This window comes from Cotesia glomerata, linkage group LG9, assembly GCF_020080835.1.
Source record: "Cotesia glomerata isolate CgM1 linkage group LG9, MPM_Cglom_v2.3, whole genome shotgun sequence".
NCBI lineage: Eukaryota > Metazoa > Arthropoda > Insecta > Hymenoptera > Braconidae > Cotesia > Cotesia glomerata.
This window is the reverse complement of record NC_058166.1, coordinates 20,012,670-20,032,816: the sequence shown is the minus strand read 5'-3', so window position 1 is coordinate 20,032,816 and position 20,147 is coordinate 20,012,670. Positions and strand designations below refer to the sequence as shown.

General features: G+C 30.9%; 1 long non-coding RNA gene across 1 annotated transcript; it reads right to left on the bottom strand.

The window, feature by feature from the left end:
* Positions 1–2,248: 2,248 nt before the first annotated feature.
* On the bottom strand, positions 2,249–7,674 carry LOC123272054. The gene is made up of 3 exons (XR_006511009.1): positions 7,641–7,674; positions 6,186–6,292; positions 2,249–2,284 (listed from the first exon to the last, which is right to left on the bottom strand). It is a non-coding gene; the product is annotated as an uncharacterized LOC123272054 (long non-coding RNA).
* Positions 7,675–20,147: the final 12,473 nt, after the last annotated feature.

Here is a 20,147-nt window from a genome sequence, read left to right as displayed (position 1 = left end):
AAATCGTCGATTTTCGGTCTAAACGAAATGAATCCAAAATAATCAGTAATTTCTCGAAGATAACCATCAGAATTCGTGCATGCCATGTTTATACAGTGATTTCTGTGGAAGAATAACTCAAAATAATGTTCCTTGAAAAATAAAGTCGATTTGAATACTTTAAGGAAGTACCCTCACTCGGAAAATCGTCGATTTTCGGTCCAAACGCAATGAATCCAAAGTTATCTATAATTCTTCGAATATAACCATCAGAATTTGTGCAAGCTATGTTTATACAGTGATTTCTGTGAAAAACATACTCAAAATAATGTTCTATAAAAAATAAAGTCGATTTGATTACTTTACGATAGTACCCTTTCCTTGAAAATCGTCGATTTTTCGTCCAAACTCAATGAATCCAAAATAATCAGTAATTTATCGAATAAAACCATCAGAATTCGTGCATGCAATGTTTATACAGTGATTTCTGTGAAAGAATAACTCAAAATAATGTTCCTTGAAAAATAAAGTCGATTTGAATACTTTAAGGAAGTACCCTCACTCGGAAAATCGTCGATTTTCGATCCAAACGCAATGAATCCAAAGTCATCTATAATTCTTCGAATATAACCATCAGAATTTGTGCAAGCTATGTTTATACCGTGATTTCTGTGAAAAAATTACTTAAAATAATGTTCTTTAAAAAATAAAGTCGATTTGAATACTTTACGATAGTACCCTTACCTGGAAAATCGTCGATTTTCGGTCCAAACGCAATAAATCAAAAACAATCAGTAGTTTCTCGAATATAACCATCAGAATTTGTGCAAGCCATGTTTATATCGTGATTTCTAAGGAGTAATCATGTCAAATAATGTTCTATAAAAAATATCGTCGATTTGAATACGTTACGATAGTACCCTATCCTGGAAAATCATCGATTTTCGGTCCAAACCCAATGAATCCGAGAAAATCAGTAGGTTCTTGAATATAACCATCAGAATCTGTGCAAGCCATGTTTATAGAGTGTTTTCTGTGAAAAAATTACTAAAAATAATGTTCTTAAGAAAATAAAGTCGATTCGAATACTTGAAGGAAGTACCTTCTTTCTGAAAATCATCGATTTTCGGTCCAAACGCAATAAATCCAAAGTTATCTGTAATTCTTCGAATATAACCATCAGAATCTGTGCCAGCCATGTTTATACAGTGATTTCTGTGCAAAAATTACTTAAAATCATGTTCCTTGAAAAATAAAGTCGATTTGAGTACTTTAAGGATGTACCCTTACTCGGAATATCGTCGATTTTCGGTCAATCGATATAACTCCAAAGTTATCTATAATTCTTTGAATATAACCATCAGAATTTGTGCAAGCCATGTTTATACAGTGATTTCTGTTAAAAAGTTACTGAAAATAATGTTATATAAAAAATAAAGTCGATCTGAATACTTTAAGGAAGTACCCTTACTCGGAAAATCGTCGATTTTTTGTCCAAACTCAATGAATCCAAAATAATCAGTAATTCATCGAATAAAACCATCAGAATTTGTGCATGCCATGTTTATACAGTGATTTCTGTGAAAGAATAACTCAAAATAATGTTTTTTGAAAAATAAAGTCGATCTGAATACTTTAAGGAAGTACCCTCACTCGGAAAATCGTCGATTTTCGGTCCAAACGCAATGAATTCGAAGTAATCAGTAGGTTCTTGAATATAACCATCAGAATTCGTTCAAGCCATGTTTACACAGTGATTTCTTTAAAAAATTACTTAAAATAATGTTTTGTAAATAATAAAGTCGATTTGAATACTTTACGGAAGTACCCTCAATCGAAAAATCATCGATTTTTGATCCAAACGCAATGAATCCAAAGTTATCAATAATTCTTCAAATTCAACCATCAGAATTTGTGCAAGCCATGTTTATACAGTGATTTCTGTTTTAAAGTTACTGAAAATAATGTTCTTTAAAAAATAAAGTCGATTTGAATACCTTAAGGAAGTACTCTCTTTCGGAAAATCGTCGATTTTCGGTCTAAACGCAATGAATCCAAAATAATCAGTAATTTCTCGAAGATAACCATCAGAATTCGTGCAAGCTATGTTTATACAGTGATTTCTGTGAAAAAATTACTCAAAATAATGTTCTATAAAAAATAAAGTCGATTTGAATACTTTACGATAGTACCCTTACCTTGAAAATCGTCGATTTTTCGTCCAAACTCAATGAATCCAAAAAAATCAGTAATTTATCGAATAAAACCATCAGAATTCGTGCATGCCATGTTTATACAGTGATTTCTGTGAAAGAATAACTCAAAATAATGTTCCTTGAAAAATAAAGTCGATTTGAATACTTTAAGGAAGTACCCTCACTCGGAAAATCGTCGATTTTCGGTCCAAACGCAATGAATCCAAAGTTATCTATAATTCTTTGAATATAACCATCAGAATTTGTGCAAGCTATGTTTATACCGTGATTTCTGTGAAAAAATTACTTAAAATAATGTTCTTTAAAAAATAAAGTCGATTTGAATACTTTACGATAGTACCCTTACCTGGAAAATCGTCGATTTTCGGTCCAGACCCGATGAATCCAAAGTTATCTGTAATTCTTCGAATATAACCATTAGAATTTGTGCAAGCCATGTTTATACAGTGATTTCTGTGAAAAAATCACTTAAAATAATGTTCTTTAAAAAATAAAGTCGATTTGAATGCTTTACGATAGTACTCTTACCCGGAAAATCGTCGATTTTCGGTCCAAACGCAATGAATCCAAAATAATCAGTAATTTCTCGAATATTACCATGAGAATCAGCGCAAGCCATGTTTATACAGTGATTTCTGTGAAAAAATTGCCTAAAATAATGTTCTTTAAAAAATAAAGTCGATTTGAATACTTTACGATAGTACCCTTACCTGGAAAATCGTCGATTTTTGGTCCAAACGCAATGAATCCAGAATATTCAGTAATTTCTTGGATATTACCATTAGAATTCGTGCAAGCCATGTTTATACAGTGATTTCTGTAAATAAATTACTTAAAATAATGTTCTTCAAAAAAAAAAGTCGATTTGAATACTTTAAGGAAGTACCATCTTTCTGAAAATCGTCGATTTTCGGTCCAAACGCAATAAATCCAAAATAATCTGTAATTTCTCGAATATAACCATCAGAATTTGTGCAAGCCATGTCTATACAGTGATTTCTGTGAAAAAATTACTTTAAATAATGTTCTTTTGAAAATAAAGTCGATTTGAATACTTTAAGGAAGTACCATCACTCGAAAAATCGTCGATTTTTGGTCCAGACCCAATGAATCCAAAATAATTAGTAATTTCTCGAATATTTCTATGAGAATTAGTACAAGCCATGTTTATACAGTGATTTCTGTGAAAAAATTACTTAAAATAATGTTCCTTGAAAAATAAAGTCGATTGAAATACTTTAAGGAAGTACCCTCACTCGAAAAATCGTCGATTTTTGGTCCAAACGCAATGAATCCAAAATAATCAGTAATTTCTCAAATATTACCATGAGAATAAGTGCAAGCAATGTTTATACAGTGATTTCTGTGTAAAAATTACTTAAAATAATGTTCTTTAAAAAATAAAGTCGATTTTAATACTTTAATGAAGTACCCTCTATCGGAAAATCGTCGATTTTCCATCAAAACGCAATAAATCCAAAGTAATCAGTAATTTCTCGAATATAACCATCAGAATTCGTGCAAGCCATGTTTATACAGTAATTTCTGTTAAAAAATTACTTAGAATAATGTTCCTCGAAAAATAAAGTCGATTTGAATACTTTGAGGAAGTACCCTCTTTCGGAAAATCGTCAAATTTCGGTCCAGACCCAATGAATCCAAAGTAATCAGTAATTTCTCGAATATTACCATGAGAATTAGTGCAAGCCACGTTTATACAGTGATTTCTGTTAAAAATTACTTAGAATAATGTTCTTTAAAAAATAAAGTCGATTTGAATACTTTACGATAGTACCCTTACCTGGAAAATCGTCTATTTTTGGTCGAAACGCAATGAATCCAAAATATTCAGTAATTTCTCGAATATTACCATTAGAATTCGTGCAAGCCATGTTTATACAGTGATATCCATGAAGAAATTACTTCAAATAATGTTCCTTGAAAAATAAAGTCGATTTGAATACTTTAAGGAAGTACCCTCTTTCGGAAAATCGTCGAATTTCGGTTCAGACCCAATGAATCCAGAGTAATCAGTCATTTCTCGAATATAACCATCAGAATTTGTGCAAGTTATGTTTATACACTTATTTCTGTGAAAAAATGACTTAAAATAATGTTCTTTCAAAAATAAAGTCGATTTGAATACTTTAAGGAAGTACGCTAACTCGGAATATCGTCGATTTTCCGTCCAAACGCAATGAATTTAAAATAATCAGTAATTCTTTGAATATAACCATCGGAATTCTTGCAAGCCATGTTTATACAGTGATTTCTGTGCAAAAATTACTTAAAATAATGTTCCTTGAAAAATAACGTCGATCTAAATACTTTAAGGAAGTACTCTTACTCGGAATATCGTCGATTTTCGGTCCAACCGCAATAAATCCAAAATAATCAGTAATTCTTCGAATATAAACATCGGTATTCGTGCAAGCCATGTTTATACAGTGATTTCTGTAAAAAAATTACTTAAAATGATGTTCTTCAAAAAATAAAGTCGATTTGAATACTTTACGATAGTACCCTCACTCGAAAAATCGTCGATTTCCGTTTCAAACGCAATAAACCCAAAGTTATCTGTAATTCTGTAAATACAAAATGGTAGCCATACTTATTCGTCCAAATCCACGCTCTCCGGTATTTTCCTGTTTTACCGACTGATGGTAAAACAGGTACCTGTTTTACCGAATGATAATAGAACAGGTATTTGTTTTTACCGAATGATGGTAAACACATGGTATAACCATCAGAATTCGCGCAAACCATGTTTATACAGTGATTTCTATGAAAAAAATACTTAAAATAATGTTCTTAAAAAATTAAGTCGATTTGAGTACTTTAAGGAAGTACCCTTACTCGGAATATCGTTGATTTTCGGTCCAATCACAATAAATCCAAAATTATCTATAATTCTTTGTATATAACCATTAGAATTCGTGCAAGCTATGTTTATACAGTGATTTCTATCAAAATAATATTCAAAATAATGTTCTTTAAAAAATAAAGTCGATTCAAATACTTCCAAAAAGTACCCTCACTCGGAAAATCGATTATTTCCGTTTCAACCGCAAGAAACCCAAAGTTATCTGTAATTCTGTAAATACAAAATGGTAGCCACACTTATTCGTCCAAATCCGCGCTTTTCGGTATTTTCCTGTTTTACCGACTGATGGTAAATCAGGTATCTGTTTTACCGACTGATGGTAAAACAGTTGTATAATCATCAGAAATCGTGCAAGCTTTGTTTATACAGTGATTTCTATTAAAATAATACTCAAAATAATGTTCTTTAAAAAATAAAGTCGATTCAAATACTTTCAAAAAGTACCCTCACTCGGAAAATCGATTATTTCCGTTTCAAGCGCAATAAGCCTAAAGCTATGTGTAATTCTGTAAATACAAAATGGTAGTAATACTAATTAGTCCAAATCCGCGCTCTCAGGTATTTTCCTGTTTTACCGACTGATGGTCGAACAGGTATCTGCCTTACCGACTGATGGTAAAACAGGTATCTGTTTTACCGACTGATGGTAAAAAATGGTATAACTATCAGAATTCGTGCAAGCCATGTTTATACAGTGATTTTTATGAAGAAACTACTTAAAATACTGTTCTTTAAAAAATAAAGTCGTTTTACCGACTGATAGTAAAACAGGTATCTGTTTTACCGGCTGATGGTAAACACATGGTACAACCATCGGAATTCGAGCACGTTAAGTTTATACAGTGATTTCTATGAGAAAAATACTTAAAATAATGTTCTTTAAAAAATAAAGTCGATTTGAATACCTTAAGGAAGTACCTTCACTCGGAAAATCGTCGATTTTCGGTCCAAACGCAATGAATCTAAAATAATCTGTAATTCTTCGAATATAACCATCAGAATTTGTACAAGCCATGTTTATACAGTGATTTCTGTTTAGAAGTTACTAAAAATAATGTTCTTTGAAAAATAAAGTCGATTTGAATACTTTACGATTGCACCCTCACTCGTAAAATCGTCGATTTTCGGTCCAAACTCAATGAATCCGAAAAAATCAGTAGGTTCTTGAATATAACCATCAGAATATGTGCAAGCCATGTTTATATCGTGATTTCTAAGAAGTAATCATGTAAAATAATGTTCTTTAAAAAATAAAGTCGATTTAAATACTTTACGATAATACCCTTACCTGGAAAATCGTCGATTTTCGGTCCAAACGCAATGATTCCAAAATAATCTGTAATTTCTCCAATATAACCATCAGAATTTGTGCAAGCCATGTTTATACAGTGATTTCTGTTAAAAAGTTACTGAAAGTAATGTTCTTTAAAAAATAAAGTCGATTTGAATACCTTAAGAAAGTACTCTCTTTCGGAAAATCGTCGATTTTCGGTCCAAACTCAATGAATCCAAAATAATCAGTAATTTCTCGAATATAACCATTAGAATTCGTGCAAGCCATGTTTATACAGTGATTTCCGTGCAAAAATAACTTAAAATAATGTTCCTTGAAAAATAAAGTCGATTTGAATACCTTAAGGAAGTACCCTCACTCGGAAAATCGTCGATTTTCGGTCCAAACGCAATGAATCTAAAATAATCTGTAATTCTTCGAATATAACCATCAGAATTTGTGCAAGCCATGTTTATACAGTGATTTTTATTTAAAAGTTACTGAAAATAATGTTCTTTAAAAAATAAAGTCGATTTGAATACCTTAAGAAAGTACTCTCTTTCGGAAAATCGTCGATTTTCGGTCCAAACTCAATGAATCCAAAATAATCAGCAATTTCTCGAATATAATCATCAGAATTCGTGCAAGCCATGTTTATACAGTGATTTCTGTGCAAAAATTACTTAAAATAATGTTCCTTGAAAAATAAAGTCGATTTGAATACCTTAAGGAAGTACTCTCACTCGGAAAATCGTCGATTTTCGGTCTAAACGCAATGAATCCAAAGTTATCTATAATTCTTTGAATATAACCATCAGAATTTGTGCAAGCTATGTTTATACCGTGATTTCTGTGAAAAAATTACTTAGAATAATGTTCTTTAAAAAATAAAGTCGATTTGAATACTTTACGATAGTACCCTTACCTGGAAAATCGTCGATTTTCGGTCCAAACGCAATGAATCCAAAATAATCAGTAATTTCTCGAATATTACCATGAGAATTAGTGCAAGCCACGTTTATACAGTGATTTCTGTTAAAAATTACTTAGAATAATGTTCTTTAAAAAATAAAGTCGATTTGAATACTTTACGATAGTACCCTTACCTGGAAAATCGTCGATTTTTGGTCCAAACGCAATGAATCCGAAAAAATCAGTAGGTTCTTGAATATAACCATCAGAATATGTGCAAGCCATGTTTATATCGTGATTTCTAAGAAGTAATCATGTAAAATAATGTTCTTTAAAAAATAAAGTCGATTTAAATACTTTACGATAATACCCTTACCTGGAAAATCGTCGATTTTCGGTCCAAACGCAATGAATCCAAAATAATCAGTAATTTCTCGAAGATAACCATCAGAATTCTTGCAAGCCATGTTTATACAGTGATTTCTGTTCAAAAGTTACTCAAAATAATGTTTTTTGAAAAATAAAGTCGATTTGAATACTTTAAGGAAGTACCCTCACTCAAAAAATCGTCGATTTTCGGTCCAAACTCAATGAATCCAAAATAATCAGTAATTTCTCGAATATAACTATCAGAATTCGTGCAAGCCATGTTTATACAGTGATTCCTGTGCAAAAATTACTTAAAATAATGTTCTTTAAAAAATAAAGTCGATTTGAATACTTTACGATAGTACCCTTACCTGGAAAATCATCGATTTTCGGTCCAGAACCAATGAATCCAAAGTTATCTGTAATTCTTTGAATATAACCATTAGAATTTGTGCAAGCCATGTTTATACAGTGATTTCTGTGAAAAAATCACTTAAAATGATGTTCCTTGAAAAATAAAGTCGATTTGAATACTTTAAAGAAGTACCCTCTTTCGGAAAATCGTCAAATTTCCGTCCAAACGCAATAAATCCAAGGTAATCAGTAATTTCTCGAATATTACCATGAGAATTAGTGCAACCATGTTTATACAGTGATTCCTGTGAATAAATTACTTAGAGTAATGTTCTTTAAAAAATAAAGTCGATTTGAATACTTTACGATGGTTCTCTTACCTGGAAAATTGTCGATTTTTGGTCCAAACGCAATGAATCCAAAATATTCAGTAATTTCTCGAATATTACCATTAGAATTCGTGCAAGCCGAGTTTATACAGTGATATCCATGAAGAAATTACTTCAAATAATGTTCCTCGAAAAATAAAGTCGATTTGAATACTTTAAGGAAGTACCCTCTTTCGGAAAATCGTCGAATTTCGGTCCAGACCCAATGAATCCAAAGTAATCAGTAATTTCTCGAATATAACCATCAGAATTTGTGCAAGTTATGTTTATACACTGATTTCTGTGGAAAAATGACTTAAAATAATGTTCTTTCAAAAATAAAGTCGATTTGAATCCTTTACGATGGTTCTCTTACCTGGAAAATCGTCGATTTTTGGTCCAAACGCAATGAATCCAAAATATTCAGTAATTTCTCGAATATTACCATAGGAATTTGTGTAAGCCATGTTTATACAGTGATTTCCGTGAAGAAATTACTTCAAATAATGTTTCTTGAAAAATAAAGTCGATTTGAATACTTTAAGGAAGTACCCTCTTTCAGAAAATCGTCGATTTTCGGTCCAGACCCAATGAATCCAAAGTAATCAGTAATTTCTCGAATATAACCATCAGAATTTATGCAAGCCATGTCTATACAGTGATTTCTGTGAAAAAATTACTTAAAATAATGTTCTTCTAAAAATAAAATTTATTTAAATACTTGAAGGAAGTACCTTCACTTGAAAATCGTCGATTTTCGGTCCAAACGCAATGAATCCAAAATAATCTGTAAATTTTCGAATATAACCATCAGAATTTGTGCAAGCCATGTCTATACAGTGATTTCTGTGACAAAATTACTTAAAATGGTGTTCTTTAAAAAATAAAGTAATCTGAATTCCTTACGGAAGTACTTTCACTCGAAAAATCATCGATTTTCGGGCCAAACGCAATGAATCTAAAATAATCTGTAATTTCTCGAATGTAACCATCAGAATTCGTGCAAGCCATGTTTATACAGTGATTTTCGTGGAAAAGTTACTCAAAATATGGTTCTTTAGAAATAAAGTTGATTTGAATACTTTAAGGAAGTACCCTCTTTCGGAAAATCGTCAATTTTCGGGCCAGACCCAATGAATCCAAAATAATCAGTAATTTCTCGAATATTACCATGAGAATTAGTGCAAGCCATGTTTATACAGTGATTTCTGTTAAAAAATTACTTAGAATAATGTTCTTTGAAAAATAAAGTCGATTTGAATCCATTACGATAGTACCCTTACCTGGAAAATCGTCGATTTTCGGTCCAAACTCAATGAATCCAAAATAATCCGTAATTTCTCGAATAAAACCATCAGAATTCGTGCAAGCTATATTTATACAGTGATTTCTGTGGAAAAATCACTAAAAATAATGTTCTTTAAAAAATGAAGTCGATTTGAATACATTAAGGAAGTACCCTCTTTCGAAAAATCGTCAATTTTCGGTCCAGACCCAATGAATCCAAAATAATCAGTAATATCTCGAATAAAACCATCAGAATTCGTGCAATCTATGTTTATACAGTAATTTCTGTGAAAAAATTACTTATAATAATGTTCTTTGAAAAATAAAGTCGATTAGAATACTTTAAGGAAGTACCCTCACTTGGAAAATCGTTGATTTTCGGTCCAGACCCAATGAATCCAAAATAATCAGTAATTTCCCGAATATTACCATGAGAATTAGTGCAAGCCATGTTTATACAGTTATTTCTGTGAATTAATTACTTAAAATAATGTTCCTTGAAAAATAAAGTCGATTTGAATACTTTAAGGAAGTACCCTCACTCGGAAAATCGTCGATTTTCGGTCCAAACGCAATGAATCCAAAATTATCTGTAATTTCTCGAATATAACCATTAGAATTCGTGCAAGCCATGTTTATACAGTGATTTCTGTAAATAAATGACTTAAAATAATGTTCTTTAAAAAATAAAGTCGATTTGAATACTTTAAGGAAGTACCTTCACTCGGAAATTCGTCAATTTTCGATCCAAACGCAATAAATCCAAAATATTCAGTAATTTCTCGAATATTACCATAAGAATCTGTGCAAGCCATGTTTATACAGTGATTTCCGTGAAGAAATTACTAAAAATCATGTTTTTGAAAAAATAAAGTCGATTTGAATACTTTAACGAAGTACCCTTACTCGAAAAATCGTCGATTTTTGGTCCAAACGCAATGAATCCAAAATAATCAGTAATTTCTCGAATATAACCATCAGAATTCGTGCAAGCCATGTTTATACAGTGATTTCTGTGAAAAAATTACTTAAAATAATGTTCTTTAAAAAATAAAGTCGATTTGAATACTTTACGATAGTACCCTTACCTGGAAAATCGTCGATTTTCGGTCCAAACTCAATGAATCCAAAATAATCCGTAATTTCTCGAATAAAACCATCAGAATTCGTGCAAGCTATATTTATACAGTGATTTCTGTAAAAAAATTACTTAAAATAATGTTCCTTGAAAAATAAAGTCGATTTGAATACTTTACCGTAGTACCCTTACCTGAAAAATCGTCGATTTTCGGTCCAAACGCAATGAAACCAAAGTTATTTGTAATTCTTCGAATATAACCATCAGAATTTGTGCAAGCCATGTTTATACAGTGATTTCTGTGAAAAAATTACATAAAATAATGTTCTTTAAAAAATAAAGTCGATTTGAATACTTTACGATAGCACCTTCACTCGGAAAATCGTCGATTTTCCGTCCAAACTCAATGAATCCAAAATAATCAGTAATTTCTCGAATATTACTATCAGAATTTGTGCAAGCCATGTTTATACAGTGATTTCTGTGAAAAAATTACTTAGAATAATGTTCTTTAAAAAATAAAGTCGATTTGAATACTTTACGATAGTACCCTTACCTGGAAAATCGTCGATTTTTGGTCCAAACGCAATGAATCCAAAATATTCAGTAATTTCTCGAATATTACCATTAGAATTCGTGCAAGCCATGTTTATACAGTAATTTATGTGAAAAAATTACTTAAAATAATGTTCTTCGAAAAATAAAGTCGATTTGAATTCTTTAAGGAAGTACCCTCTTTCGGAAAATCGTCGATTTTTGGTCCAACTGCATTAAATCCAAAGTTATCTGTAATTCTTCGAATATAACCATCACAATTTCTGCAAGCCATGTTTATACAGTTATTTCTGTGAAAAAATTACTTAAAATAATGTTCTTTGAAACTTAAAGTCGATTTGAATACTTCAAGGAATCATCCTCACTCGGAAAATCGTCGAATTTCGGTCCAAACGCAATAAATCCAAAGTTATTTGTAATTCTTCGAATATAACCATCAGAATTTGTGCAAGCCATGTTCATAGAGTGATTTCCGTGAAAAAATTACTAAAAAAATTGTTTTTAAGAAAATAAAGTCGATTTCAATACTTTACGATAGTACCCTCACTCGGAAAATCGTTGATTTTCGGTCTTAACGCAATAAATCCAAAGTAATCAGTAATTTCTCGAATATAATTATCAGAATTCGTTCAAGCCATGTTTATACAGTGATTTCTGTGAAAAAATTACTAAAAATAATGTTCTTTAAAAAATAAAGTCGATTCTAATACTTTAAGGAAGTACCCTCACTCGGAGACTCGTCGATTTTCGGTCCAAACGCAACGAATCCAAAATAATCAGTAATTTCTCGAATATAACTATCAGAATTTGTGCAAGCTATGATTATACAGTGATTTTTGTGAAAAAATTACTTATAATAATTTTCTTTAAAAAATAAAGTCGATTTGAATACTCTAAGGAAGTACCCTCACTTGGAAAATCGTCCTTTTTCGCTCCAAACGCGACTTACTCGAAATAATTGGCAAGTCCATTGAGATTACCATCAAAATTTGTCCAATTTATGTTTCGACAGTGATTTTTGTTGAATAAGTGGAGACAGGTATTCAAATATCCAAAGTAAGTTGATTTATATGTGTTACAATGGGTACTCTTTCCCGAAAAATGTTTTATTTTTGCTCCAAACGCGACTAATTCCGAATAATTGGCAATTCCATCAGGATTACTATCAAAATTTTTTTAATCTATGTTTATAAAGTGATTCTTGTGGAAAAAGTGGAAACAACTATTCAATCATTCAAATTAATTGGATTTGAATATGTTACAATAGCAACTAAACCCTCAAACTAGTCGATTTTCGCTCCAAACGCGACCAACTGGAAATAATTGGCAATTCCATCAGGATTACCATCGAAATTCGTTCAATTTATGTTTATAAAGTGATTTTTGTGGAAAAAGTGGAAAAAATTATTCAATTATCTAAATTAAGTCGATTTGAATATGTTACAATGGCTACTCAAACCCGAAAACTGGTCGATTTTCGCTCCATACGCGACCAACTGGAAATAACTGGCAATTCTATCTGGATTACCATCAAAATTCTTTCAATCTATGATTATACAGTGATTCTTGCGAAAAAAGTGGAGTGTAGGATGTGAATTTTGAAATTAAGTTGATTTGAATGTATTACAATGGCTACTTTCATTCGAAAAATGGTCGATTTTCGCTCTAAACGCGACCGACTCGGAATAATTTGCAATTCCATCAGGATTACCTTTAAAATTCGTTTAATCTATGTTTTTACAGTGATTTTTGTGGAAAAAGTGTAGACAATTATTCAATCGCAAGAATTAAGTCGATTTGTATACTTTAAAATGGCGACCCTCACCCTAAAAATGGTCGATTTTCGCTCTAACTTCGACCTCTTTGAAATAATTGGCAATTTTATCATGATTACCATCAAAATTTGCGTAATCTATGTTTATAGAGTAATTCATGTGGAAAAACCGTATACAGGTATCCAATTATCCAAATTAAATCGATTTGAATATGTTACAATGGGTAACCTCACTCAAAAAATTGTCGATTTTCGCTCCAAACGCGACCAACTCGAAATAATTTGCAATTTCGAATGGATTACAATCAAAGTTCGCGTAATATATGTTTATACAGTAATTCTTGTGGAAAAAGTGGAGACAGGTATTCAATTATCCAAATTAAGTCAAGTTATGTGAAGTTATCTCTTGAACGAATTTACTGAAATTATGTGAAGTTATCTCTTTTTTAATAATCTTTTAAGTTATCGATTATTTCGACGATTAATTGCTAATTAATCAATCAGTTGGCGAATTTATTGGTAATTAATTGGCAAATTCTGAATAATTTATTTATTAATGAATTATTTCTGCGTGTTTTTAAAATTTTTAACTCTATCCTGACCATATCTAAGACTATTTTTAAATAATCCGACTATATTTAAGCCTGCTACTGAGCTTTTTGGGTGTATTGTTTGATTATTCCACCATATTTAAAACTATTCTTTTACTTATGACGTTTATTATGACCATATCTAGACCTCTTTATAACGATTCGATTATATTTATTACTATTTCTTGATAATTCAGGACTTTTTCATAATGATTACTCTCTACTTTATCAGATTTTCGCCTAATTTTTTGCAATTCCATTAAGTTTACGACTCTTCTTACGGTTTCTAATTAAAGCTTTTAATTTTTTTTTTTTTTTATTCGAGCCTTTTTGGACAACGTTTGATTCTAATTATTCACAGTTTGGACACATTTCCGACTCTTTCACAAAGATTATTTTCTATTCGACAAAATTTTCGCTTGATTTAAAACAATTTCATCGAATTTACGACTATTTTTACCATATTTACACTTCAATTCTGACAATATTGAAGCCAAACGACTCCATGCTTAAGATTCATCGACTATATTTACACTTATTTTTTTAACTGTCACAAGAATTCCGTAGGCACAGTCTTTTTCCGAATATTACCATCGGTTTTATCTTTCAGTTATTTTGATCCCAAGCTTGATAAACCACCTTAGAAATTGATTTTCCACTTCAAAAACGGATGAAATTAAAATTGTCGCAAAACTCAATAATAATATGTTTTTTAGAAACGATAGAGAGCGCAGTTATTTGGGCCTACTTTCAGCAATTAGACATTATTGAGGCCTATTTTACAATGATTGCTGACTATTTGACCAAACGTGTGCCTAATTTCCGACAATTTTATTAAATTCACCACTATTTCGACTATATTCGGGTCTTGATTCTGACAATATTTAGGCCAAATCTCCCTTTTTTGGACTTAGTCGACTATATTTAGACTATTATATTAGCAATGTTAAAGTCTGTCATTTTCACCCCGAGCCAGATGGACGGCCCAAAAAAATTATGAAAATATTTTTGTCGCAAAACTTAATATTAATTAGTTTTCTTGCATCACCACAAAGTGCTGATGATTAGAAATAAAATAATAAGGATTTATTGCAGGCAAAGCACTGTAGTCCATCAGCATTTTTAATCCTCTATTAAAATTTTAGTTTATTTTTCTGCGGTATAAACTAAAATCTCGTGCTGTCCTAGATATGGTTAAAATATCAGCAATTGACATCTGTATTACTAGCGGTTATCCAGTTACCGATTGATTTCTTCAGGCCGATAAAGCGATGAAACAGAGTTTGTCTTAAGCACCAAAAGATAGCGACAGCAAACGGATTTTACCGAAAATTTATCCAAGCAGAAACAAATGATTACTGTAAATAATACCATGAAAACTATTAAATAATTAAATGTGACACGTTTTCATTGGAGGAAAAACCAAGTCATCATTAAATTGTCAACAGCAAAACTTTTAAACAAGAGTTAATATGTATACCTCATGTTGTGTAGTAGCCTTACAGAATCCATTCCCCTTCTCCACAGAATCCATCCATAAAAGTGAAGAGCTAAGACTAGGTGAAAAACAAATTAAATAAAAAAATAATATCCGAAACTTTGCATTTGTTTTTCATTGTAATATTCGTTGTAATGCATACATGTTAAAACTTCTGAATTGATAATACGAGTAATAAAACGAGGTAATGAAGACAAGAGGATTGAATCAGCTGGCCGTAGCGAATTTTTCTCGCCTGGGGGGTCTTGTAAAACTTTCAAGAGTCAGTCGAGGACTCGAGTCTGAACCCTAAAGTTATGCGCTTTGATCCCCTCAAGTGTCCTATCCATTTGTACATATAAAAATTCAGCAGTCAATCATCATTTTTGACGCCCATTTCCTTGCCCGTGATAAAACCCCGTTACTCTCTCCATTATCCTCTATCATTGTGTCAAACATTAATAATATTTTCATTATTATAATTATTATTATTATTATGTTACGTAAGGGTGTTTGGTTGTTGTCATTGAGGGAGGATTTTCAACATCTCATCGTATATAAACTCAAGTAGGACCCTTACTGTAACTAATCAAACAGTTTTACATCTTGAAGGATACTTTTTGATGACACTAATAATTCATACCATTTATTGCCATTATTATTTTTAAATAATCAAAAGAACAAAAGTTGAAAAAAAAAAAAAAAAACAAAATAAATTGTATTATGGTCTGAAGAGAGTGAATTTATGAGCATTTGTAAGACCTTAAACTGCAAGCCGTAATTAAATGGTAGATGATTAGGAAAAGCTGGACAAAGGTGATGCGCCGTGACTCATCTGAGACTCGTTACGCCAAGAATCGCGGATATCTCTGCACAATGTGCTCGTCAGCGCTTACATACATTTATCTTGCATTATGCTGAATCAAATGAGCAACTAAGCGGTCTGTTGGCTGGCAACTTCAACCTCGGAGAGTATAGAATGTCTGACCGCGACTACTCAGGTGGTGGATCCTCCTCTTTCATGGATTTAACATTCTATGCATCTACCTATCTACATGGGTGAGATCTTTAGCCACGTTTACCAAAGATTCATTATTATAAATTCAAATGCAAATATTTGTCAGCAATCATATAAAGTTATTTTTATTTTTTTTTATGAAAAGTTCTATTTATAGAGTCGGCAAAATTTTCCCACTAAATGTTAAAGGTCTTTAAAAAAACATAAATGATAAAATTAAATAAAATAAAAAGTCCATTCAATAAAGTCGTTAAAAAAATTTTCACCTAAATTATCTTCGATTACTCCCATGAAATTTTTAAACTCAACTGTATTATTAATAGACATCTCGTTTCCCATATAAATAAAATTGTCACATTAAGGTAACAAATAAAAATTCTTGAGTTTTCATTATTATTATTAATATAGATTATTATAGATTTCGATACTGAAAAGTATATATTTTTGATCCTGATTGTGATGACAGTCAATATTCTCTTTTTAAGTGAAACCCCGGGCCTCTCTTCATCTCTATTATAAGTTTCAGGGTGACTACAAAAATCTATTATCATAGCTCGTGTCCACTTATATTCAATACAGGTGTACATTTACTTTTTAACTACTGTATTATAGTAGAATCATTTATATAGTCCAGCAATTCATCATCCGTCATTCAGCAGCAACAGTCATTCACTAAATTTTTATGCTACTGATTTACAATATGTGTACATTTTACCAAAGTTAACTTTTACTATTAAAATTTTAAACTATACAACATAAGTGCCTACAATAATTTCGAAATATATTTGTACATTTATACAGTATAGAGTATAGATATTATATAAAGCGAAAAGGTGAATGAAAAAAATTCTAACAAAAGCGTCATTGTATTCAAGATTTTTTTTGTGAATAGTCATGTCCTCTGTTGCTTTTTCCCTGTTGTCATGACAATGATCGTACCTGAATGATATATATATATATATATATATATATATATAGGTATAAAGTATGGATATATAAAGAGGACAAAGAGTCCATTTGTCAAATGGGTCTATCGATGAGCACTTGATGTAAGATCTAAGGTCTAAAGCGTTCTGCAAATTTCTGTTGAGATGTTACGGCATAACTTTTTGGATATCCTCGGGATCTCCATCGAGATGACCGGTACATTTTCCAACTTTTTTGTAACTTATGCTCACTCAGCCGTCAGTAATTGTTACGGACATGTAAAGAAAAAAACATGAAAAAAAAAAAAAATAAAGTTAAGGATAGATAAATTTTGATTTAGAATTATTTTTAACTTATTGAGTGGGATCTTTAAGTATATAATCATAATAATAATCGAAATGATTATAATAATAACATCCATAATAATAATTATGATGATGATAATAATGGTAATGGTGATGGTTGTTTGGATGTGTGTGGGTTGTTTAGAAAGCTGTATACTATACAGCAATTGTGCAATCTCACTGATGGTTACTCATCTGTTACAGTTGCAAAGCCAGTTCCCGCATCACGTCCTTTGTCCTCGGATATGCCGATTGTGCCTTTGATGCACGAGACTAATGAGCATTGATCATCTACCTTCATTATTGTACTGCTGTTTCCTATTTAAAATTATTTCCATTTATTCAGATAACTCAAGAAATTTTTCAAGTTTAAGTCAACACAAATAATATATTTTTTTAATTAAATTATTTTTATTCAAGTGCGTACAAAAATACAAAAATTGATATAACATTGTTGGTATATCAAGTTTTAATCAACTCTTTAGCCTCAAAACCTTGTAGGGGATGATGCAAAAACTATTGAATTGGTATATAATAATCATTAGAAATAAATTTATCGGGAGTTTTAAAGCCTAATCTGCGTATACAGCGCGCAATTTAAATTTCTAGTTAAGAGTGTAGACTGCTACTCAGCAAACTAAAAGGGTCCATATCATAATCGAGTAGTATTTTTATACGCTGTTTACAAACAGCTTGTCGTCACTGTATCAAGAGTCAAACCGAGGGTGGTTGGGCGCGGGGGCGCCCGAGGGAGAAGATTCACAACTTTTAGAACGAGAGAGAATGAGGACGAGTTGAGTTTGGGGTGAAATAACACATGAAGAGAAGGAAAAGGGAGTTTTATCGCACAGCAGGGGATGAAACGCTCCTCGGGATCTCGAATTGGAGGTGGAAGAGCAGTAGCTCTCGATCTAAAATATATATATATAGATATATATATTTATATATAGTAAGTATATCTATACAGTAATACAAATAGGATAGTTTTGTTACCCTCGGTCGTCTCAAGCAATCTAATACAACGACGGGGTGATTTGTCCGCTTAAGGCTAAATGCTCTTATGCCATTCTGCTGCCCATCGATATAAATTATATATATATATATATATATATATATATATATATATATATATATATATATATATATATATATATATATATATATATATCTATTAATTTATATCTACGTAAACTTTGAACCTCCATGTAAAACTTTAGTATTTATAGTGACGATACAGATGCCGGCAAGTGCTGAAACATCAAAGTCTATCTTGTAAATTTACATCAAAGTCTTGAGGCGTTATTTCTACAAAAAAAAATTTTTTAATGAATTAATGAGTGTTGATTTTAATTTAATGTACATATCACTGATAGAAAAAAAATCACTATTAATGAAATATTCTCAACACCAAAAAATATTCATTCATGATAATTGAAGTAAACGAAATATTTAATAATAAAGAAAAGTATTGATATTCTTTTGCTTGTTTATTGTTTTTAATAATCATAATATAATAGCATTTTAATAATATTGAAAAAGTAATATCGTATTTCAGAGGTTAGAAGAGTTGGCTGACAATGATGATACAGAGAATGAGATTTATCGACAACACACAACAGGTCTCAGGAAATCCTCCGGCAACTGGCTTCGGCAATTCGATATTATTATTTGTCACCCACTGAGTCAGGTAGATCATCTCAGGTTTAGCGGACTTGAGTCCCAGCCCATACTCGTGCTCTTCCTCTTGCTGGACAGAATAGATCCCGAAAGAAGAGTTTAAAAAAAAAAATAAAGAAAAGAGAGATTATGTGTATCCAAATATCCAAGTCCTAGGATATATTATAACTCGGGCTAAGTATTACCAGACCATCCGAGAATAACATGCGGTCCTTTTTTCGTTTTCTTATTCAAACATCAAAGCAACCTTACTAATGAAAAAAAACAATGTACCACTCTCGCTTTTTTATTATTAATATATGTATTTTTTACAGTTACAACAACAAAAAAATGATTTAATATTTTAAAATTAATTTCATATTTATCGAGTTGACATTGATCATTATTATTATTATATTTGGAAAAGATTACGGTTAATTCGGAAAATGTTTAAAACGTTTGTCTTGGCCGAGCTCTCTAGACTTTAGACTTAAAGAGCTACAGACACGCCTTCTAGTTAAGATTATCTATATCTCAGATTAAAGTTATCTTTTTTTTTCTTTTTCGGTCATCGTATTTAAAATATTTTTATTTGCTAATAGACTTATTTACTTAAATTACAAACTGTGTTTAAATATTTAGATATTTACAATAATTAAAAATAAAATAAAGATTTATAATTATTTTTTTTTTATTGGATGATACTACCGCGATAGATAAGAGACTGAATCTTTCCTCTCGGTATAATACCTCGTTGACACAATGATTAATCGATAGATCGCTGCCAGGTAGATGTTAGTGTTTTTTTCACACGTCAAATCTTTCCTTTAACAAACAAAAAACTTTTCTAAGCAAATTAATAATATATTTATATGTAGATATGGTTAGTTAATTTTTTTTAATTTCAATTCGGTTTTTGAAAAAAAAAATATATATATATATATATATATATATATAAACTAATCCGTTAATTGTTATCTCTTTTAAATCTCTACTAAATACTTTGGTCCCGAGTTTAAACTGCTGAGAAAAATTAACAAGAGGTAAATAATATCCTGTAGCTATAATATTGTCGGACAAAGAGGA